The sequence below is a fragment of the Megascapheus bottae genome, chromosome 14 (genome assembly GCF_031878675.1).
Source record: "Megascapheus bottae isolate mThoBot1 chromosome 14, mThoBot2.hap1, whole genome shotgun sequence".
NCBI classification, from domain to species: Eukaryota; Metazoa; Chordata; class Mammalia; order Rodentia; family Geomyidae; genus Megascapheus; species Megascapheus bottae.
Genome location: NC_143522.1, coordinates 7,741,853 through 7,766,524, shown reverse-complemented (window position 1 = coordinate 7,766,524; position 24,672 = coordinate 7,741,853). Strand labels below are relative to the sequence as shown.

General features: G+C 40.8%; 1 protein-coding gene and 1 long non-coding RNA gene across 3 annotated transcripts in view; one reads left to right on the top strand and one right to left on the bottom strand.

Annotated features, from left to right (window-relative positions):
• Positions 1-24,672, bottom strand: part of Rad51b (RAD51 paralog B) — a 494,664-nt gene that overhangs the window by 20,715 nt on the left and 449,277 nt on the right. The gene's annotated exons all lie outside the window — the stretch shown is intronic.
• On the top strand, positions 1,987-15,836 carry LOC150054603 (uncharacterized). Its single transcript, XR_016537646.1, has 3 exons — positions 1,987-2,364; positions 7,525-7,607; positions 14,805-15,836. It is a non-coding gene; the product is annotated as an uncharacterized LOC150054603 (long non-coding RNA).

Genomic DNA, 24,672 nt, shown 5'->3' with positions numbered 1-24,672 from the left:
CCCCAAGACTGGCAAGACGGGGGGGGGGTAGGGGAAGAGAGAGAGAGAGAGAGAGAGAGGGAGGGAGGGAGGGAGGGAGGGGGGAGGGGAGGGGAGGGGAGAGGAGAGGAGAGGAGAGGAGAGGAGAGGAGAGGAGAGGAGAGGAGAGGAGAGGAATGTATACACACATATTGTTAGGTGGAGTATTCTATAGTTACTTATTAGTTCTACTTAAAGTGGCTTTCCCTCCCCACCCCAACCCCCACTTCGGATTCCCTTCTTGTCTCCATTTTTTTTTTTATAGTACTGGGGGCTTGGCAAACACTATACTGCTTGAGTCATGCATGCCTCCATTATTTTTCTAATATTGATTGTTGAGTGTTAGATACTCTCCTAGAATATTTTATTTTACAAATTCTTTTGTTCTTACCTTTACTATATATTTTGAGTTATTTTCCTAGTGAGGATTGATTTATGTGTGTGTGTGTGTGTGTGCGTGTGTGCCTGAGTAGGTATTGTTTATGGGTTTTTTTGGTCTACCGTTTGAGCCATATCTCCACTTCCAGCTTTTTGGTGGTTAATTGGAGATAAGAGTCCCAGGGACTTTCTTGCTCAGGATGGCTTTGAACTAGGATCCTCAGATCTCAGCCTCTTGAGTAGCTAGGTGTGAGTCACCAGCACCCAGTTGATGTTAATATTTTAATTGTAAACTATTTAGTTAGGTTGAACCAGTCTCCAGGTTGAATCAGTCTCTCCGGGTTTACTTTCTTCATTTCTAAAGTGAGAACAATAAGCTTCACAGGCTTGTTATGAAGATAAATGACATAAAAAATTAATGACAAATACATCATGTCATAGAAAATGAAATAGTTTTTCACTGGGGAGGTGGTAAATCCTTTAGGAGCAAAAAGGTAAAAAAAAAAAATAGTAAGCTTTATATTGGTTTACCAACAATTAACTTAAGAATAATCAATTTCAGGGGCCGGGAGTTTGGCCTAGTGGTTAAAGTGCTTGCCTAGCATGCACGAAGACCCGGGTTCGAGTCCTCGGTACCACATACATAGAAAAAAGCCAGAAGTGGTGCTGAGGCTCAAGTGGTAGAGCTCTAGCCTTGAGAAAGTCCAAGGACAGTGCTCAGGCCCTGAGCTCAAGGCCAGGACTGGCAAAAAAAAAAAAAAAAGAATAATCATTTTCAAATAGGTATACACTGATTTAAAAAAATTGTCATCTCTGTTTGGAATCTTCATTTTAGCTCCAATGAAAAACAACCAAATATTGTAATAGATAATTATAAGTGACAGAAACCTCTTCATTGCTCTCCTTTACCTTATATCAAGACCATAAAACTGAACAGAAAAACAACATACATATGAGCTCTGTCCAGCTGTCAACACTGAACTTTCTGGGCACACAGTTAGGCAGGCTTGCCTATCTAGCACCATCAACCTTCAGGCAGGAAGCTGCAAGCTGGATCTCCTTGTCCAGGCTCATTAGAAAACACTGCCAAGGCAAGGCCACACTAGCCTTCAAGGGTCACCAAAGGAAGGCTGTGGTTCTATGATTATTATGGTAAAAAGATGCCAGGAACTCAGAGGGTGTGTCTTGAATTCTGAAGCTTTCTATTACATCATCCTAGGGCCACACAGGGTTTTCTTCAGTCTCATAGGAACTGATTCAAAGAAGGCAACATGTTTCTATGTAAAGGGGCCGAAATTTGAGCTTGACACATCCAAAAACAGCTGGTCAAGGGGAACCAGCTTGTGTAATGTACCACATTCCTGGCCCAGAGGTGATGGGTGGAGGAACCAATGGGAGAAAACATTCTCTTTCTTCCAAGCATGGTCCAATTAATTCTCCTGTTACCACAGAGTCCTTACTACTTCCCTGAAGTCTTCCCCCAGTGAAAGCAAGGGAGGAGGACTAAAAGGGATCACGAAGCAGGATTTAGCGGATCATCTCTGTCCATTTATGTAGAACTCCAACTCAAGCTAGCTTCACCTAGTGTTTGTAACAAGATTAGTAAGACGGAGGTGGTCAGGCATTACTGGGAACCTGTTAGCTTCATCTTCTGTATTTTAATGTGACTGTGTCTAAATTTCACATGCACCATATGTAAACATAGAGTGACTCATTCATAAAGTATTGCTGAGAATTATGGTATCTTGCACTCACAGAAATAGGGTCACCGATTTGAATAAGTCAAGAAACAGGGGTCTGCATTAAGTCTTTAGAAAGAACTTGCTCAGAAGAACTTTATCACAACCAGATTGGATATATAAGGAGTTTTTTGGTCCTATCTCTTTGTGAACCCATCAGATTACCATTTGGCAGCCTACTTCAAAATCACAGCTCTTGGCAGGCTTCGGATAATCATAGTGATAAGAGGTAACGTTTATTAATTAAGCTTTCTACTGTGTGCCAGGCACTATTCTAAGGCATGTAATCCTCATATCAACCCTATGAGGTAAATGTTATCATCCCCATTTTACCTATAAGGAAACTGGCATAGACCAAATAAGTCTACCAGTCAGAAACAGGGAGGGATTGACTACTTATGTCATGCCTCAAACTTTTACTTATAGAAGCCAGAGATCAACAACAGGCTTACCGGGCAATCACTAACAAGATCTGACTTGAGGGGTGCCAGAAGGTCCCTAGTTAAGATCTTTCCTCTCTTAATGACTTGTTAGGGTCTGAACTTCTCATTAGAAATTTATATTTTGATTCAATCTGCATAATCAGGAAGTCTAGCTGGTCATGGTCTCTCTCTCTCTCTCTCTCTCTCTCTCTCTCTCTCTCTCTCTCTCTCTCTCTCTCACTCACACACACACACACACACACACACACACACACACACACACACACACCACACCCATACCTCACGACCTCCACCACCATCACCAGTGAGAATACATTTTTGTGTGTATTCTGGTCCTAGGGTTTGAAGTCAGGGCCTGGGTACTTGTCCCTGAACTTTTATGCTCAAGGCTACTGTTCTACCACTTGAGTCAGAGCTCTACTTTTGGCTTTTTGGTAGTTAGTTGAAGAGAAGAGTCTCACAGACTTTCCTGCCTGGGCTGGGTTTCAGTCTCTATGCTCGGATCTCAGCCTTCTCATGAGTTATCTTGCCTGGAACACATAGCCTTGACACTGAGAATTCAGAGGAATATCTATCATCAAAGGAGCCAGACATTCTCAGATAAAATATTCCCGGGATGGAAAGTCTGGACAGGGTCTTTGTGGGGTCCAGCATAGCCTGGCACAGAGACCCCAAAGGAAGGGTGGTAGTTTTCTTGTTGAGTCGGCGTGCTAGGAATAGCCTGGCTCAGAATTCCTAAGGGATTTTTATAGGCCTACAAGTCTCTGTTATCATTAATGGTGACTGGACTCTACTATGGGACTGTGTACCAGTCTTGCTACAGAACAGCCTTCTTTCTCCTCCTCGTGCTATGACTATGGCTCTAAATGCTTGTGATATAAATTACATATGTTTGTGATAACAAGTCATGCAATATGGAACATTAGAAGGAAAAAGCAAACCAGACCCGTCTCAGTCATTCTGTGTAAGGGAAACCACGTCAGGACCTCCTTACAGAGCAGTGTGGGCATAGTCTGGAAGATATGCTCATGAAAAGGACTCAACTGTTCCAGGGGGCCTTTCCAATGGCAGCTTGGGTCTGCCTTCCCTCTTCCAGGCAGGCACCTGACTCCAGGTAAGGTCCACTGTGGCCTTGGGGATGGCTTTATGAGGAGGCCAATAAAGTGGAAGACTCCCTTTGTTTCCCTAGGGTGTCTATCTTAAATAACATACAACCTCTCAGCCCAAGGAGTTAATCAGGTTTTAGGAATAAACTGGAGCTCCGCCCAATTACTTAGGAACAAACCTTTCATCTCCAAAAAAAGAGCCCCCCCAAACTTTCAAACTTCTAATAACAGGACAAAGCCTCAATGAGAGATAACTACTTCATTGACACTGTGGACTCACAGACACACACACAGACACACACAGACACACACAGACACAGACACACACAGACACACACACACACACACACACAGGAGGGGGGGTAGGTAAGCAGAGATTTATCCCCAGGGATCTAGTCAGTACTTGGAAGAACTGAGATCCCAAAGGGGTACAGGGGGTGGGGGCAAGAGAAGGGAGAAGGAAAACAAAAACAAAAGCCAGGTTTCAGCAATATAAATGCTCCTCAGAGGGCTTGGTCCTCCTCACATACAGCTGCAGAACCTCTGACTGTTGGGTCGAAGTCCTGGACCCTGGAGTGCAGGCTTGGGGCTGGCTGGGGGATGGGTGTTTAAGGCATTTCATTGTTCTGAGCTTGGATTCATTTGGTGACCTGGACCAGTTTACTCCACTTTAGTTGTTCATTTTAGTTTAGTTTAGGGTTTTTGGGGGGTGGAGGGGGAGGGTAGAGCTTGGAGCAAACCTAGGGGTCTTAGCAAACTCAGAGTCTTGCATTCACTGAGGCAACTCTCTATCACTGAACTATATATACCTCCGGTTTCATTTCTCCTTTTAAAATGCTACCATAAGACAGGTTTATTAAGGAGGTCTCAACTAAAGGACATTTAAGAGCAGTGACTATTTAAAAAATCTGCTAGGTACGAATCAGAATCAGTACATAATGACTCCTTTTTATGGAGTCTTTGTAAATGTCTATTTACTGTGCTCTTTGGGGTCCCAAGGTGAAAGGGCTGGACAAGGCTAGGGGCTAAGCAGAGCCTTGCCCCACATGCTAAGTCAGCTAATTCTCAAGTAAAGCTGCTGCTGCTTCTTTGGATCAACTTTTATTGTTGTCGATAATGATGTTCAATCATTATAAATAAAATACGTCAAGTTTTCCTAACAGGAGCTTAAACTCCAAATTGTACTCATTCATCCTCTTGATCCCATACATATAATACCTTCATATTATGGAATACTATATATATATATTTATTTTTATTTATTTTTGCTAGTCCTGGACTTAAGCTCAGGGCCTGAGCACTGTCCTTGGGCTTTCTCAAGGCTAGAGCTCTACCACTTGAGCCACAGCATCACTTCCAGCTTTTTTCTATGTATGTCATACTGAGAAATTGAACCTGGGCCTTCGTGCATGCTAGGAAAGCACTCTACCACTAGGCCAAACTCTGGGCCGGAATACTATATTTTTATGACAAAGGATCAGTAACTATATATACATGGAGAGGTTGTCAGCAATGTTTAGGTTATTTTAAAAGCAAGTTATAGAACATTATATATATATATGCATGTATATGTTATGTATTCATATATGTATTACTAGAAGGGAGAGGCTCTTGTAGAAAAAGTAGTATGAGAGTATATATCTATGTAGGATTTTCTCTCTTGCTCTTTCTTATTCTATATTGCTTGCAATTAGCATGCATAGGAAAAGTCTAGTTAAAAACAGCAAGGGCTCTCCCATGTACAGTCAGCCATCAAGCCAGAATAGGCAATTTGCTCTTGCCAGAGCTTACTTGTGGAGCAGGCACAGCCTCAGCAATAGCCGAGTGTCACTAAGAGCTCTCAGGCCAGAATGAAAATGCAAGACCTTAAAAGGGCACACATACTTTGCAGTGATATAAAACTGTATTTACAAGAAGTATAAGCAATGGTTACTTAGAACTGAATGACTTATTTTATGTTATATTCATTCAACAAATATTTACTGAGTACCGCCTATGTTCCAGGTACTGAGTTAGACATGAGGGAAAACAAAGACAGATACGATGAAGTCTCTGCCCATAAGTAGCTGAAAGGCCCAGCTTTGAGATAACACAGAAGGCCTTGGGAATCCAGAAGATGACACACACTTTAAAAAAAATACTTCCTACCTTTTTGATTGAGTCCGGGGCTTTACTGGATTATATACCAATATTTCTAGCTTTCTCCAATTAATGTGACCAATATATAAAAGAAATGACCTAGTAGAATGTGTACAGATCATATAGCTAAATAATTTTAAAGTGTTTTCGCTGTCAAACAAATAGGAACCCTGCCTACAAAGCAAAAGTCCCTATCAATAAATTACAATGTTTTTTTTTGTTGTTGTTGTTTTTGCTGTGTGTATTTGTGCCAGTCCTGGGATTTGAACTCAGGGCCTGGCACTGTCCCTGAGGGTTTTGGTTTTTTTTTTTTTTCCCCCCCTCAAAGCTGTTGCTCTATCATTTGAGCCAGAGCTCCACTTTCATTTTTTTGGTGGTTAATTAGGGATAAGAGTCTTTTTGGACTTTCTCCCCTGCCTAGGCTGGCTTCAAATCTCAGATTCCTGAGTAGGTAGGATTATAGACCTGAGCCATGGCCACCTGGCTACCAGGCTTTTGGCATCTTGAAAACCATCATTGGCTCCTGATACTCATTTTTCACATCCTTCAATAGATACTCCTCCTCTATACGTGCCAATTTCCTGCTCCAGTCTCAACTCGCCCTCCTGATCACTTCCAAATTGAACCCTGTTGAGTAAATGTGTCAGAGCTATCTTTACTTCCGGGACTTCTTTCTACACTGAATGACTTTCATTGGAGTCCGGCTCAAAAGTCGTCCTCTCATTGACTCATAAATTGACATACTGAATTGAAATCTCTTGTACAACTACTTAAAGACAGTACAATAGCAGTCACCCTCTCTCTGGACTAATATTTCTCACTCTCAGTCTTGTGCAGCTGTTCCTCTTTATGTTCTGATGAGATCTCCATTGCAGAGTAATTTCTAGCTCTTACTTATAAAGCCTGACTGTCCCAGGTCAGGGAATCTAGTTGTGCAAACACTGAAATTCTGCCATTCTGTTCAGCAAATAGCTGCTGCCCCTAGTTCTCAAACACCCCAAGGCAGCCCCAGGCACTGGACTTTCTTAAGTGACCCAACAACTATGGGGTTACTGTCTGCCACTCTGGGTGTGTGTGTGTGTGTGTGTGTGTGTGTGTTGGCACTAGAACCAACACTCCTTGCCCCAAGGCCTGGCATTCATTCTGCCTGGTCTCTTCCTATGTAGTCATTAAATATTTTTACTATTCTGCCCTTCATACTACATTACAGTCAGTGGTTCTGAGACAGTACCAATTTGGCCAGATTTTGAAAAGTAGTTTTCATTCGGTTTTGCTCCCCCAGGCCCCAAATCTAGTCCAGTTACATAGAAGATGCTTCGTAGGTATCGATTTGCTATTCAACCACATTTCCAATATGATTACTAATTTCATCTTACTTATTTGATGTCACTTTTGAACTGGAAAGAATATTTTACAGCCCATCATTAATGATTAAGTGAGAGTAACCAAGCAAAGGCTGTGTTTTAGTAGTGGAAGCAATGACGTTGAGGACTCCCATCCAGTTTAATGTGTGCCAAAGAAGTCATGAATAGAATGGCAAGCTAAAACCCCAAAATGATGTTTAATTACTTTTAAGTTGAAACTTAAAATTTACTCTTTAACTGAACCTTTTCAAATAGCTCCATAAGCCAGCAAAGCTGTTTATTGCCACATAATGTAAGTGTCATTCTTTTTATCGCTTCCCTCTCTGCTGTGGTGGAGGTGAATAATGAAAAGGCTAAAAAAAGAAAATCAAGAAGAGAAAGAGCAGAGGAGGAAGGAGAGAAGCAGAGAAATGGAAAAAGGTAAACCTAAATAATCAGAATTTGTCTTTGTCTAATAGGCTTATATGATCATCAATTTAATGATCAAGGTTCTTATTACAATTTTGTTTTCATGGGGACCGGGAGTTTGGCCTAGTGGTAGAGTGCTTGCCTAGCATGTGTGAAGACCTGAGTTTGATTCCTCCGTACCACATACATGGAATAAGCTGGAAGTGGTGCTGTGGCTCAAGTGGTAGAGTTCTAGTCTTGAGAAAACCCAAGGACAGTGTTCATGCCCTGAGTTCAAGCCCCAGGACTGGCAAAAATCCAAAACCAAACAAAAAGCAAAAAAACATAGTTCTAGAATTTTATCTTCATATTTGTATGCAAGTATGAGTATCTATTGTATGCATTATTTTTCCTGTTAAATTAATAGAGATGAAATTGAGAAATAAAACCAAAACCGCAAACGGAACTTATTAAGTTACATAGCCAGAATGTTCAGAAGGGACTAATTTCAGGTATAGTTGGATCCTGGACCTCAGATGATGACCTCACTTGGTTTTGTTTTACACTGGGCTGCTTTACTCTATCATTATTGAGTGGGTGTCCTCTATATGGTGGCAAAGATGGCCACCAGGAGCGGAATGCTTACGTTCTACCAACTTAGCCATTCTGCTTATTCAGCTAAGTCTTACGTTTACTTTAATCAGCTTAGTTTGGATTCACAAATCTCTGTAGAGAGGGAACATGAGCCTTCTTTTGCCCGACATAGCACCAGTGGGTATAATAAGCTCTACCTAGACAATACAGGCTCAAAATCGAAAACTGGGGTTTTCTTACAGGAAAATCACATGAAGGCATTGAAAGAATTCTAAGAGTTCAAGGGCCAGCAAAAGCATTAGCAGTCTACCTTGCTGTTTATGAGGCAAGATGGGCAATGGCTAACAGTCACTTGGAAGTCCTGAGTTTGGTTCCCTTTTCATCATTACTAGTTGTTTAGTTTTAGGATGCTTCTTAATCTCTCAGAGTTAATTTTCCCATCTGTAAATTCAGGGTCATGGGAATCAGCTCACAGTGTTATTGTGGACAGCTTACAGTTTATTATAAATATGATGTTCATGTAGCACTTTAAATGTGTGTGGAAGAAAACGCAGGTGTTAATGCTAATTATTAGCATTTCTTGTGCATAGCAATGGAAAGCACGTAGTCCACAGGAAAGAAGTTACATAGCATGATACACAACCTCACCTTTAGAGTCTCTCTATAGTCAATTGGATTGATTTCAGCATTTAAACAAAATCCATGTCTCCAATTCTGTAAATCCGTCTCAGTCTAACACCACATTTGTTTCCACTCTACTGCATATGTTTGATAGAAAGGCCAATCCCACTTGCTCATCAAGTCAACTTCTTTCTTCCTTCTTTTCTTCCCTCCTTCCCCACTCCTTCCCTCCTCTGTGTCTGTCTGTCTGTCTGTCTGTCTCTCTCTCTCTCTGTTGGTACTAAGGCTTGAACTTATGCCCTGTGCACTCTCCCTTAGTTTTGTTTCCCCTCAAATCTGGCACTTTACCATTGAGCCACAGCTACATTTCCCACATTTCCAGCTTTCTGGTGATTGATTGGAGGTAAGAATCTCACAGGTTTTCCTGCTCGGATGGTTTCAAATCTAATTCTCAGATCTCAGCCTCCTGAGTATCTAGGATTACAAGCATGATTGACTGGTGCCCAGCTTGGTCAATCACTTTTTGTATACCTGTTTATGACATTTAAGAAAGTCCTAATTTCAAGTTTCCCAATGTAAGAATAATGTAACTTGAAAACAGCCTACGTCCATTTACTTTTTAAGGTGGTTCAGCATCTATAAGTGCTAATTTTGATTATTTTATTATTTGAGGCTTGGTGTTTCAGACAGAAGGAGGAAGGGATTCAGGAACCTGAATTTTAAGATCTATTTTCAGAACTGAACCTTAAGTTAGAAATAATATAAATAAAGATCTGTCAACTCTTTGAGACTGAAAATAAGAACTGAGATAATAGCATGTATATAAGATGTGTAGAGATAATAGTACTTACCTTCAAATATCATTTTAATACATTGTGAATGTTGAAGTACTTAATGCACTACTGTGTGGGAAAGTAGCAGTTTAGTACTCTCATTGATCTTTTCTAAGCGAGGGATTTTTTTTTTTCTGAGTAAAAACAAGTTTATGTGATCTGGACAATCTTATAGGTTTTAGGAGATGGCAACACAGTTGAGCTGTTTGTTCTCTTAATTTGTCCCTTCGTTGTAGACCTTGTGGGTAAGCTCTGAAGGCTATCAGCAGAATAGGACTGTGGGAAGACATCTATACCTCTAGTTTGCTGTTGGCTTTGGGCTCCATAATGAGGGTCTTTGCCTACCTCTGGACTTCATGTGAAGAAATATTAGCCAAAGTTCAATTATATATCAAAGAAACCACAAAGCCAGAGAGCTCCCTGAGGACCCACACAGACGCTTTGTCTACTGCCAAAGCCATGGCCCTAATGCATGGATACGCCTGTCAGCCAAGAGCCAAAGCCACAAAGCTCCACTAGTTCATTTAGCCTTGGCATTTTGATGTACTGAGGATCTGGTATTTGGGTTGTTGTCTCATTGTGAAGGGGAAAAACAGACACCTTCTCTTCCCTCCTTCCCCCGCAAAGCTGTGGTCATCAGAAGACCAATATACTATGATCACCACCATTCCCTTCACCCCACCCTAACCTCCACGGTGAGAACAGCGCTGTGTCACAAAACAGAGCCAATACCACCTCCCCTCACTGGATATTCCTGGTCACTTTGTGGTTATTCTTTCCCACGAGTCTGACTTGGATGGGTAAGTTTCTCCAGACTATGGTAGGCATAGCTCTGCAGCCATTGATACCAACCTGAGTCTGTCTTGATCTCTGTCTCTCTAGAATTAAACACCCTTCATCACTTGATTGCTATTCTGATAGCCTTTCAAATCTTCCATAACACCTTTCATCTGAGAATATAACACCAATGTGTTCACAGTCTTTTCTACTTGTGAGATTTACTTGTTTCTTCAAATTGTGTTCTCAAATCTGGTGACTACTACAACTTCCTTTCCCAGAAGTCATGATGCATTCTAAAAATGTCACCAATTGGAAAAGTAGATAGCAGATTTCCCACAAAAGAATCCCAGTGACAGAGAGAAGCTTGTTATCTTCAAAGACATTTCTTCCACTAAGATCAACAAATGAATGTTGGGTTTTATTCTGTGCTAGGCACTAAGCTGGGTCTTAGAGCAGAGCAGCTAGCAGGACAGAACCAGGCAGCAAGTAACTAGACCTATAGTCATGGGCAACGGCACGCCACAAGAACCAGTTTTCATGATAAGAATATAGGAGAGGGCCGGGAGTTTGGCCTAGTGGTAGAGTGCTTGCCTACCATGCACAAAGACCTGGGTTCAATTCCTCAGTACCACATACATAGAAAAAAGCCAGAAGTGGTGCTATAGCTCAAGTGTTAGAGCTCTAGACTTGAGAAAGCCTAAGGACAGTGCTCAGGCTCTGAGTTCAAGGCCCTGGACTGGCAAAAAAAAAAAAAAAAAAAAAAAGAATATAGGAGAACAGAATCATTAAAGCTAGGCCATGTGGCTAAAAGTGGCCAAACTGAGGTCAACTGCAAAATTTTCACCTTCTGTATTACTGTAAGACCACCCTACTAAATAATAATGGTAATAACAAACACCCAATATCATGTCTTAGTTTTGAGCATCTGAAAATGGAAAGAAATGTGACAGGTCAAAATCTCTGATTCTCTGGCTTTCTGATTACTTTGAAAACCCACATCAGGCTCATGTCTCATTTTGTCAGCATCTGAATTTGTTTGGTTGTCATATGAGTGATGAAAACTTAAAAGCTATGTTGATATGTCCAGCATGTAGAAAACCACTCCCAGGTTCTTTTTGCCCTCCAAGGGCCAGAGGTTGATGTACACATTTCCATACACCCAAACACACTGATTTGCCCATGCCTGTACACATTCAACACCATTTGACCCTTGCTGAAGACAGTGTGCTGTGTGCTGTCTTGATCGGAAGCCACAGGCTAAGTTCTCAGATACTAGCCAAGAAGAGATGGGATCCAGCCCATCCTTAGACCACAGGAAAAATACTTTTAACCACACAGCTGGCTGCAAAATATTCCTTTTGTAGGAGACAAAATGTTTCCAGCCCTGGGATTTTTTTTTCCTTTCACTGTTATTGAGTAGGAAAGGCAAATGCTTAAGCAAGAGGCCAAGTAAACATCTAAGGAAACCCAAACCAGGCTTCTTTGCTGGAGAATGGAACACACAGCAAATGAGCAGCACACTTGAAAGCTTTGGGAGAACAGCAATGCAGGCAGTTCTTTATGTTTATAGCCTCAGTTTAATCTTGCTTCATGGAAGCCTCTACTTTTGATTTAAGTAGGCTTGGAAAAATCATTTTACTTTTATGAGCCTCAGTTTTGTTTTTTTGCCAGTCCCAGGACTTGAACTCAGAGCCTGAGCACTGTCCTTGAGCTTTCTCAAGGCCAGAATTCTACCACTGGAGCCACGGGACCACTTCCAGCCTTTTCTATTTATGTGGTATGAGGAATGTAACCTGGGTCTTTGTGCATGCTAGGCAAGCACTCCATGGCTAGGCCACACTCCATCCCTGTGAGCTTCAGTTCTATGTCAAGTGTAAATAAAAATAGTAATATCATAGGTTAATATAAAGAATAAAAAATTAGGAGGGAAGGAGCATAGTTAGTGGCAGAGTATGCTTAGCATTCATAAGGTCCTGAGTTTGATATACTACACTAAAAGTAAGAAAACAAACAAATAAACAAGCCTGGTCTGGTGGTACATGCCTGCAATCCTAGCTGCTCAGAAGGCTGATATCTGAAGATAAGTTTGAACCCAGCCCAGGCATAAATATCTATGAGACTCAGTTCCGAGTAGAAGCAGAGCTATGGCTCCAATGGAAAAGAGGCAGCCTTGAGCAAAAAAGCTAGGGGACAGCACCCAGTCCCTGAGTTCAAACTCCAATACCAACACCAAAAAAACAATTAAATAAGGGAATGAATAAAAGTGAAGCCCACATAAAATCTATGCAATGCTCAGCACACAGATAAGCATTAAAGAAATACAATTTATTGTTAGGTTCAGTAACGTTTATAGGTCACTAGAGAACTATTTTCATGGCTCATTACAACCCAAAGATATCTTGAAGATTAATACACCAGCCTCCATGTTTCATAAGTGAAGAAATGGTTCTAGAGATAGGAAAGGGTTTGGCCAAATCACCTAGGCAGCAATTAGGACTGTGCTAGACACCAACAGTAAAGAGACAATGTCATTCCTGTCACAGAATATACATATGCTGTCAGTTGATAGTGTCAGTCTCAGACTTTATGTCCCTAAGAATCACTCAGGATTGGAGAATTTTTAAAAGACTGTGAAGAGATAGATTTTTGACTATCTGTCAAGAAATATATCAAGAGAAGTCAACTAAACAGCTGAACAGAATGCTAGGATTATATCCTAGGGTTTAGCCCGAATAAAAGTGACAAGCTTCCGAAAATAATGAATATCCCTATTGCACAAAACAGTAGAGAAGGTAGAATATGATATTATATCTTCTTCATAGAACTAGAAAATGTCATCTCTCTCTTCAAGAAGAGAGGCCAAGCTAGGCACGGTAGCTCATGCCTGTAATCCTAGCTACTCAAGAGGCTGAGATATGAGGATAGGAGTTCAAAGCCAGCAATAGAGACTCTAGGGCACTAGAGACTGTAAGACCCTTATCTCTAATTAATCACCAGGAAACAGGAAGTGGCACTGTGTCTCAAGGGGTAGGGTGGTAGCCTTAAGCTGAAGGGCTCAGGGACAGCACCCAGACCCAGAATTCAAGCCCCACAACTAACAAGAAAGAAGAAGAAGGAGAGGCATGTGACTCAGAGACATCAATTATATGCTCCAGATTATCTCATTATAGACAGAGGGAGGACATGACTCTAAAAATCTTTTTGGCACCTGGAGATAAAAGCTGTTTTTCTTTTTTAAATGTATATTTGCATTTTATTTATTTATTTATTTGCCAGTCTTGGGCTTTAGCTCTGGGCCTGAGCACTGTCCTTGGACTTTCTCAAGGTTAGAGCTCTACCACTTGAGCCTCAGCACCACTTCCAGCTTTTTTCTATGCATGTGGTACCAAGGAATCAAACCTGGGTCTTCGTGCATGCTAGGCAAGCACTCTATCACTAGGCCAAACTCCCGGCCCCAGTATATTTGCATTTTAGAACCAGGAATGAGTCATAATTTCTGAAAGAATTTTGAAACCATCTTAACTTTTTGATACACTCTAAGGCATGAGTCCTTCCTGTGGGATTTCTGGGACCATGATTCATTTCATAGGCTTTCTTTCAGGCTAATGAAGGAAACTTGCTCAGAAGAACTAACCATGTCATATAAGGCTGGCCATTTCAGAGATACTTGGAACTTTAGTTATATTTCTGCACACCACCTGCTTCCTTTTCTTTAGAATCCTACTCTTTTAATATAAAACATATATCCAGCCTCAAGGTCTATAAAGTCCCATGCGTCATCAAATAACCGCATTAGTAATGAGTGCTGTGTAAAAGAATGAGTTCTTAGAAACAGCCCAGACCATTAAGGGACTGGATTCAAATCATTTTCAAAAGGACAGTTTCAAGCTGTTCCCTGTAGTGTTGGAGCATGTGAAAATCTCTTAGCAGTTTCTGAGGTTTTGTCTCTCTAAACTAGAAATGATGATTACTTTCTACTTTGGTCAAATGCTTAAGATCTGAGCTGATGTACAAATAGGTCCTGCATAGTTACATTTCTTCAATTGGTGTTTGAAGACAGCAATTACCTTCATCTCCAACACAGTCCCTGCTGGAAGTTGCTATGAGTGGTGAGCATCATAGCCAAGTGAAAACCCTGGCCCACTGGAGGAAACTCAGTAATGTACTCTGTAGTTGGATGATGCCTAGATTCACAAGTCTCTGAAAGCTCTAATTATTAAGTTAGAAACAGTAGCCTTAGAAAAGAGTCATTACGATTTAGGTCAGTCTTACAGCTGTTACTTAGCCAAATGAGGTCTCCAAAAGGCAGTTATAGAAGTCTCATTGTAGGACCTGAGATGGTACTTGACCTAGAATCCAAATGCATCACTAACTGCTTTACTATCCTTCCCTTCTGGTACAGCATTTTGGTCTTTGAAGCTATTCTGCTCCATGTCATCAAAGCATTCAGAGAATGCCAATGCCCTTCAATGATACAAACCCACTAAAGGATGGGAGCTTGCCATGCCTTCAACTGGGAAGGGCAAAGTTTGGATATGTACATACAGAGTCTGGAACATCTGAACACAACTCTTTTAGGGGAGTCTCTGTTGTTTTCAAACCCCAACCCTCATAAGACACTATTTCCAGCCATTAAAATGTTTCCTGGGCTTAGATACATCTGGAAAGTTTTGGAAATCCTACAGGAAGAAGACAAGGCCAAAAGGACTCATTTTCTCATGCCAGTCAGGAAATGCTGCACAAAATCTTTGCCTTCCAAGACAGTCCAGCGTACAAACCCAACTCTCAGGGCTGGAGAACTGTGGAGACAGGAAAGTCTCATGAAGAAAGGCCAATGAAGAAGACTGGAAGTCCTATACTAAATATTTGCCAAAAGAGAACTATGTATCCCATATTAGTCAAGGTCAATCAGAAAAACAGAACTCATCTGCAGGCAAGTGAAAAGACAGAGTTTAATTTTAGGAACTAGTTACAATGTGTTGAAAGAGCAGAAAAGAAAATAGAAGAGGGGAAGCAAGACAGTCTCGAAATTAGCAAGGATAAGAAGCTACAACCATCTCCAAGGCAAGAAAGAGGCTAAATCTGTTCAATCCAGACCTGTGACAAGAATGGGATTAATGAGACTCTGATCTGAGACAACTCTGAAAGTAGGGACAAGATTTCTTTCATTTGTCTACTCTACTCCCATTACCAGGATCCAAAATGAACGGAGTCAATGGAATGAGTGCTTAGGAAATGCCAATTGAAGGGGAAAGTTCCCCCATGATGCCAAGATCTTGAAGGTCAGGGAGTAAATCTGACAGAAAATAAGCTATTAGAGGTATGATCCAGAGGCAGGGATTCCTGATTCCTAGTATGTAGATGGAGGCTTTTAGAAAATCTTGAACTGCTACTTCTCCAAATTTGCTATTAAAGCTATACCCTTGGACTTCAAGTTTGGTAGAATTCATTCGAGAAGCAGATCCACAAGGATCCCTCCTCTCTGAGCTCAGGAAATCTACTGCAAATCATTCTTACTGAAAAAGACAATTCTAGACAAGTATATGCAATTATAAGAAATCTCTTAAGCTCTACAAATGAATTTTTTTCAAAAAATTATTTATGTTATTGTACTGAGAGGTTATGAGTATATAAGTCAGAAAAAGAGTACATTTCTTTTGGAACAATGTCACCCCTTCTCTCACTCTCTCATAGTTTTTCCCCTCTCAATCTCACCCACAAGTGGCACAGTTCATTTTCAGCATAGTGAATAGTGAGTATCGCTGCTACATTTGTTTATCCTTTGTCCTGTCATTTCTGTGTCACTCCTTTATCCTCCCAAAGACAGATAAATGAACAAACAAGGGGAAAAAAGGAAATGGAAAACAAAAATAGAAGCAAAGAAGAAAAGAACACTTTTGTTTCCATTTCCTAGAATTCATTTTGATAAATATTATTTTATATGGCCAGACGCATATAGCTATTGTGCCTATGTGATCCTCTCCTAAGAAAGCCTTATTTGGCTTCAGTGTGAATGTCTAAAGATCTGGATAGTTTGTTGTGTACATTATATGCCATCCAATATGTTTACTTATAGATTTATAGGCACATTCTAAGTTACCACAAATGAGGGAAAGAAACAATGCTACCTATGTTTCTCTGGGTCTAGCTTATTTCACTTAAGTGGAATTCTACTCATCCATCAGAATGAATGATATCATATCATTGGTAAAGAAATTCAAACTAACTCTTGATGACAGTCATTGAACTCTGGTTGGAAAAATGGAAGCAGCTATACTATGTTGTATAAACAGGCAACTATGCAAACTCCACACACAGCTTGAACTTGCTTCCTTCTTAGACCAGTTCTTTCTCCTGTGCTAGCCCATTTCAGTGGGTGATAACTCCATGAGCTTACCTACAACCTCAGAAATAAATGTTTGCTCACATTAGCCAGATCTCTTCACTGTATTTAAATGCTGTGGATCCTGTCCCTTTACCATCTCGAGTCTCTTCCCTCTTCTCCACGTCTGTGATCACTGTCATGGTTTAGGCCATCATCTCTTTGCATCCTATTTCCAACCCTCTCAAATTCATATGGAAAACTTGCCAAGGATACCTTGCAAAGTACACATCTGATGACACTGGCTAATGGGGAGTCAGTGGAACTCTGGAAACCTGGTTTGTCCTGCCTTTCCTTGCTATATATTTGTGTACAGCCCTACCTTAACATCCTACCTTAACAAATCTACCTCTGGAACACTAGAGACAGACCATTTGCAGTTCCCAACTGAGGGCTTTTACTCATGTGGCTTCTCAGAGTCCTACAATACCTACCTGACAAATACCACAATACTGTGCAAGTTTTATTTCAAACATCATACTGAATCCCTTTCAGAACAGACTTCTCTGCTGTGAGTTCAAGCAGACCAATATTGATACCTGCACTATGCTCGTTGTATTTCCTGTAATATCTTCGTGTACTTATTTGCAGACCTGTTGCATGTCCTATCTTCTATTCTTCTTGCAAGTAGAAAAGGTAGGAAACTGGGCTTTATTTAACTTCACATACCCAGTGTTTGTACATATATCTAGTTGAAAATGTTTTGAAGGAAAAGTAAGAGGATCTTCACAGAAGATAAAGGCAGATAAAAGGAGGCGTCAGCTCATCACATAGTCTTGCCTCAGTAAAGGCAGAATTAGAAGAGGCTCTTGTCCATGGCTACAACATACATGGACTATTAGTTTAAGTATAAAGTCTCTACAAGTTTTGTTGCTAAAGATTTTTAAATTATTATGTGTACCGTCCATTTTGTATTGCTATAATACTAGAGTAATTCATAATGAACAGAACATGTTTCTCACTGTTCTGGAGTCTTGAAAGCCCAAAGGTGGAGAAAGGGCTACATCCATAAAGAGAATTTTCTTGTGGCATCACATGGTTAGAAGGAAACAAAAGGGGGAGTAACTCATATGACAGAACTAGTTCATTCTTGAGAGCTAGACCTAGTAGCATAATCCCCTACTTCTTAATACTGTTAAAAAGTTCTTATCATATACTTTGTGTGTGTGTGTGTGTGTTGGGGAAGGGCATATTCAATCTATAGTATATCCCTTTCCTAACTAAAAAGTATTTAATTTTTAGGGCATTTCTTAATGACCACTTTCACAGATGCCATGGCAGTCACTCATTCAACCTATCTTTGCGAGTTTTCTTAGAAAATACTTGGCCTTTGAACAACCACACATGTAGCAGAGGCACTGTTGTTTCAGTTAAACTAAGATTATAGACAGTTCCTGCGGTGTGGGCTTCTCTAGTTAGGGGAATCAAATGCTGGCGGATTCTTAGCAGAGTTAGTCACAAAGATCTTGGAACAAAGTCTAAGTGGGACACAGTGGGAAGAATGATACAAAAAGTCAAGGCCAATCTGGGCAATGATGGCTCAAGTCTGTAATCCTAGCTATTCAGAAGCTGAAATCTAAGGATCATAGCTTCAAGCCAGCCCAGGCAGGAATGTTTGTGAGACTCCTATCCCCAGTGAATTACCAAAATGCTGGAAGCGGAGCTTTGGTTTAAGTGGTAGAGTGCTAGTCTTGAGCAAACTAGCTCAAGACTAGTGATGAAGCCCTGAGTTCAAGCCCCAGGACATTCTCTCTGTCTCTGTCTCTGTCTCTGTCTCTCTCTCTCTCTCTCTTACACACACACACACACACACACACACACACACACACACACACACACACACACACACACGGCCAGCGCCAGGGCCAGAATAGAAACACAAGTAGGAAATGGATCAGTTACAAAGAAAAGTCTGACATTCCAATGTGGGTCAGTATAGGGCAGTATGTCTGGGGAGAACATTGTATAAATAGCCATAAATAAGAGAAAATAGCTTGGCATAAGCACAGCTGTTGAAGGTTAGAGGCCATGTTGGATATAGTAACCTTTCTGTTTTGAGGAAGCACCACTAGAATCACATGGAAGTGCCAGGGAGTTTTCCTATTTCACTTGTTATCCATTAAATCTTTAGATTTTCTTGGAAAGTACTTTCAGACAATAGAAAGGATGTAGAGGAAATATGAAATTGATTGAGATGTAGGAAAGTGAGTTAGCAATGAAAATGAACACGTAAATAAAGATGTTTCCTGGACTCTGTCAATTCTCACTATAGGAGATCATGGAGAGATGAGCATAAGTCTGTTCCCATTGTGGGCAAGACTCTAAAAGTACTCTCTCTGTCTCTTCTTTAACAATAAAAGGCAGAACACTGAATCCAAATCCAGGACATAAGAAAGCTATCAGTTGAAAAAGCTAAAACTTGGAAACAAAAAAACTTGAAAAACAGAGAGGATGGGCCCATACCTCTCCTAACTGAACCCTGAGATTCTGGGCATGATATTCTGTCAAGTTAATTCCTACATTGAACCACTCTGTGCCAAATAAAGCCACAGACCTATAGGAAATAACTGATGAATATCTTGAAGAGATTGACACAGCCACAGCTCTCTCATATAAAGTATCATTCTGCTCTTTGAAGGAAGCATTCTACTTAATAAACCAGTGAAGACCATCTCACAGGTTGACAGGATAAATTCCAAGAAGCATACATGAATAACAACACAGTATCTTGGGAAATAGTGTAGGAAGAAGCCAAGGAACCTGGCAATGTAGAAGGTACCGTACAGGTAAGAGATTAGAGGTAGGATAGGGTCATGAAAGAGAGGAAAAATTCTGGCTTTGCCTCCTTAGAAGTCATATGATAAAAAATTAAGGCTTATAAATTCTAGTGTATCAATCTATAAATTATATCTAGTCCTATCTACCTCATAGAATTGTAAAACTTGAACATGAAAATGCCCACAAAGTACTTCATAGAGTAATTGTCACAAAGGAGATCCTATAAATGGCTGGTGAAACAAAGCCAAGCTAGTAGGAAGCCAGGGCTCTGGAGGCTTTAGATTGATTGTTCCCAATTTCTCCCAGAAAAACCAGGTACTGTGTTCCTAATTTCCTAAGGTTCATAAGAATGTGGAATTTTGACACTGAGAGAAGAGTTCATTTACAGAGTTCTGGATAATCATGCTCACTCAATCTCTCATTGCCAGTTCTGGAAAGAGGATTCCGAAAATAGGCAATGAAGTACAACCAATATAGTTTGGCTCTGTAAAGGTGTTCTCAAAAGCATAGTCCCTTTGGTAACAATAAAACAGTAGTCCAAGACTCCAAGCACACACTGTCTTTGTCCACGATGCCAGGATGCTTAAACTCTGCCAAGCCAAGAAAGGAAACTTCCAGAAAAAGACCCTCAAAGGAAAAAAAAAAAAACAACAAAAACCAAAAACCTCTGTTTCAAGAATTTTAACTTGAAGGCAGTTGCCAGAAACCATTGACTGATTGAAAAAATCCCCAGGAAGGCAGAGGAAAGAGACAACTGGATAAAGGAAACAAGAAAGGAATATGTCAACTCTGTAGAAACTGAGAACTCTGAATTATTTAAAGCAGCAGAAATCAGGAGAGTATAAAGACTTATATAGCATTTGACAACCAATCACACATTGGGCAATGCATAACATTCACAAAATATTTATGGCAACATAGTAAGACTTACATAAATTCAAACTAAATACTTATTTGATTTGTTCTTCTTCACACTTCCACCATGTTTAACCTCTTTCTGAGTCTCAGTCCTCTACCCCTAACCTCATAAGCTATTGAAATGCTGAAAGGGCTGGAAGCATGCCACTTTACTCATTGCCCTGAACAGTGATCTCAAGGAAGGATTTCAAATGCAACCTAGCATTGTACCATACTGTGTTTTCTCTTAGTCACAATTCCCCAGAGTAGAGGCCACAGACCCAAGCAATGTACATTACACTGTAAAGATTCTTCTGTAGCAACAGCAGCCAGATATCACTGATCCAAGCTCACACAGAGTTTATCCATGTGTAATGATTTTTGCTTTTCAAATCATATACATAAACAAAACAAGGAGCTTTTTCTTTAACACTGTCATGTGTCAGGACTATTCTAACTCAAACAATACCCAGCACAAGTGCAAAAAGGCAAGAAGTATCTTATCATCTCCTTCCTTTCATGTCTCTGATCTAACCCAGTAAACAAATGACATACTATAGTCAGTAGACATGGGGAAAAAGTTAAAGGGAAAGATACTAAGACCTTATTCATTCAGTGAGAACTGAAAGAATAATGACTAAGGCTTCATTTTTCCCCCAGGTCCTCATTACATTCCTCAACTTAAAAACAATAATAATATCCCAGAAAGAATGGTATATGGCAAAAAGCAAAAAAGAACCTGGGCTCTGGACATTGACAAATCTTGTCTTCAATTCCTGATATTACCATTGGATTCAAGTTAGGTATTAGACTTGCTAAGTTTCTGGTCATAAAAACAGAGATGTAAATCAATATGGCAGGCTGGGAGCATGGCCTAGTGGTAGAGTGCTCACCTTCCATGCACAAAGCCCTGAGTTTGATTCATCAGTACCACATACACAGAAAAAGCTGATAGTGGTGCTGTAGTTCAAGTACTAGAGTGCTAGCCTTGAGGAAGCTCGAGGACAGTACCCATGCCCTGAGTTCAAGTCCCAGGACTGGCAAAAAATAATCAGTATGGAAAGACTTGTAGGGACTAGTAGAAATAATACAAGTGAGGGTCGGGAGTTTGGCCTAGTAGTAGAGTGCTTGCCTCGCATGCACAAAGGCCCAGGTTCGATTCCTTGGTGCCACATACATAGAAAAAAGCTGAAAGTGGTGCTGTGGCTCAAGTGGTAGAGCTTTAGTCTTGAGAGAGGATCAAAGAGAGTGCTCAGGCCCTGAGTTCAAGGCCCACGACTGGTTAAAAAAAAAAAAAAGAAAAGAAAGAATACAAGTGAAACGTCAAACCTGAAGTCTACAATGTGTGTGTGTGTGTGTGTGTGTGTGTGTGTGTGTGTGTGTGTGTGTGTGTACCCAGCAAAGCACATTCTCTTATATTCTTGGAAAATGAAGAGTGGTAGTATTTCCTGGTGCATGGGGACCCAAGAAGATGCTCTTAACAAGCCTGGGGCTCTGAGATGGCAAGAAATGGGTCTACACAAGCTGCCTCCTGACATCTCTCTTTTCTGCCACCTATTTTGTTCTGTCTTTTCAAAAGTTAAGAGGCAAGGTTTTAACACAGTGATAACCATTAAGCTTTCCCGAGGCTGAAAAGAGCAGGCCAGAAAACCCTTTTGTTCTCCTAACCATCATACTCTTTAGCTTAGCAAGATAGGCAATATGAAGCGCTGGGCTTCAGGGCAGCCCCTCCATAAGCACAAATGACCTTTGTACTAGAGAGGCAAAATGGCCAGCCCTGTAAGTAAAGTCACTACATTGGGAAGTTTATGCTCATCATGAAGTTCAACCTGGAAAAAGTTCACTTCTTCACATGCCTGAAACCAAGAGCTTAAAACAGTTGACTTCTATAATTCACTGTGATGTGGGGAAAATGGTACTTAAAATTTTTTTTCCTGCAAAGATCTGTATAATCCTTTAACATTTTAGGGCTATACGTATAATGTCACCTGCAAAATTTACAATAATTTGGTTGGGTTTGAGGACATTCTCCCCCAGTGTCTTCTACTATAAACCACCAGATAAAGTGCAAAAGAAAACAGGTTAGGAATTGAATTAGAAGCGAATTCCACTCTCTCTTCTACTTTCACAAATCATTTAACGCCACTTGATTACCTACATCTATAAAATGAAACATTAGTATGGGACTAAGGACCACTACCTGAGAATTTACCTGGTGTGCTTGCTAAGAACCACAGATCCTGGGCTTGTCTGCCCCCACCCAATCTATCAGAGGGGGAAGGGATCTTCATTGTTCCACAAAGCCCCAGCATTTCCCAGGCTTATTGCAATAAGTCACTGGATAAGCCCTCTAGAAGGTGGCTCCAAGGGGAGCCATGCTGACTCCATTGTAAATTAGTTCACAGTTTCCGCAGATACAGAGCCCTAACCAAGGCTAAAATACAACATCTTACCCAACCTTCATTGTCAAGTGAGCCAAACACATTTCAATGTCCTTGACTCTCAGGTCACTGCCTTGTCCAAGAGATGTCATAGCTGTTTCCTATGTTGCTTCCCAACTGAAAGCATTTTTCTTCCCTAGCCAGACAAACAGGGTCTTCAGTTTGGTTCCAAAGGCCTGTGTCTCTTCTATTTCCTGTAACCGCTCAGATTTCTCTAAAACTCTCTCACCCAGCTACGTGGCCTACTTTGACTTAGCCAGTTAGAGCTGGAAGGGTCACTGCATAAGAGGATTTGGAAGCAGACAAACACTATGCAAAAATAAAACTAGTCAGAGCTACAGAAGAATGATGGAGGTGATAAAATAGCTGGTGGAATGAGAGGCTCATTATAGGGGAAATCTACCTTTCAAGTGTTCTGTGTGGTTTCATCATCAGATAGTCCCCCTGATGTTAGAGATTCTGACACTCCAAGTCAAAAATAAGGATTTGTAATAAGCTTACCTTAAAAATAAGTGCATACAGTTTAAATACATTAATAAGTCTGTTTTCAATTTACAGTATGTCCATTGAACTTTTTTATGTGAAAGAGGTTTTTCCTTTTGGAAATGGCAGTAACACCTAATTTTATAACTCTACTTGATAAAAATATTTTGTTTTTATTTAAACCTTTAATGGCTTCAAGTACTACAAACAAAAATAGAGAAAAAACAAGGCAGGCAGGCAGGCAAGGAGGCGGGGAGAGGGATGGAGAAAGTGAGGGAGAGAGGAAGGGAGGGAGAGAGAGAATAAGGGAGGAAAAGGGGAGGGAAGGAAGGAAAGGAAGGAAGAAAGGACAGAGGGAAGGATTAGGAGGTGTTCATTTGATGCTTGTGCTTTCGCTCTGTTGGACCTGTCCCTGTTCTCTGGAAGTGTAAACTCACTGCAGCTATTTGCAGTTCCTCTGTCCTTTCAGGGAAGGTTCCTCAGTTTAAAAAAAAATTTTCCCAGTCCTGGGGCTTGAACTCAGGACTTGAAGTTGGACACTTTTTGCTCAAAGCTAGAGCTCTACCACCTGAGCCACAGCACCACTTCCAGCTTTTTCTGTGTATGTGATACCAAGGAATCAAACCTAGGATTGCATGCTAGGCACTCTACCACTAGGCCAAACTCCCGGCCCCATAAAGGCCATTTTTTTCCCCCTCAGTCCTGGGTTTAAGCTCAAGGCCTGAACACTGTCCTTGGGCTTTCTCAAGGCTAGAACTTTACCACATGAGCCACAGCACCACTTCTGGCTTTTTTCTATGTATGTGGTATCAGGGAATCGAACCCTAGTCTTTGTGCATGCTAGGCAAACACTCTACCACTAGGCCAAACTCCTAGCCCTTCAGATTTTCATACAAATCTGAAGATTTTTTGAAGAAGAATCTTTTCAAAGTCATCTTTTCCCAGTCTGCTGAATGCCTGTTAGAACACTTCTGATAGAAGCACGTGGGCAGAAGTTTAGGTTTCATACTTGAGCAGCTCTGAAAAGGGAGGAAATGTTTATATCCAAGGCAATGGACTTGGCTGGAATTCCATGTTCCCTTTGCTATTTCTGCTTATAAAAGAATTTTCTCCCACCTCTACAGCATAGCCAAAGTCTCCTCTGGTTGGTTCCCCCCCCCCAACACACACATAACACACACACACACACACACACACACACACACACACACACACACACACATACACGGTGCCCCCCCCCCCACAAAAAAAAAGCTGAAGAGTTGGGATAAACAATATGAAAACATGGT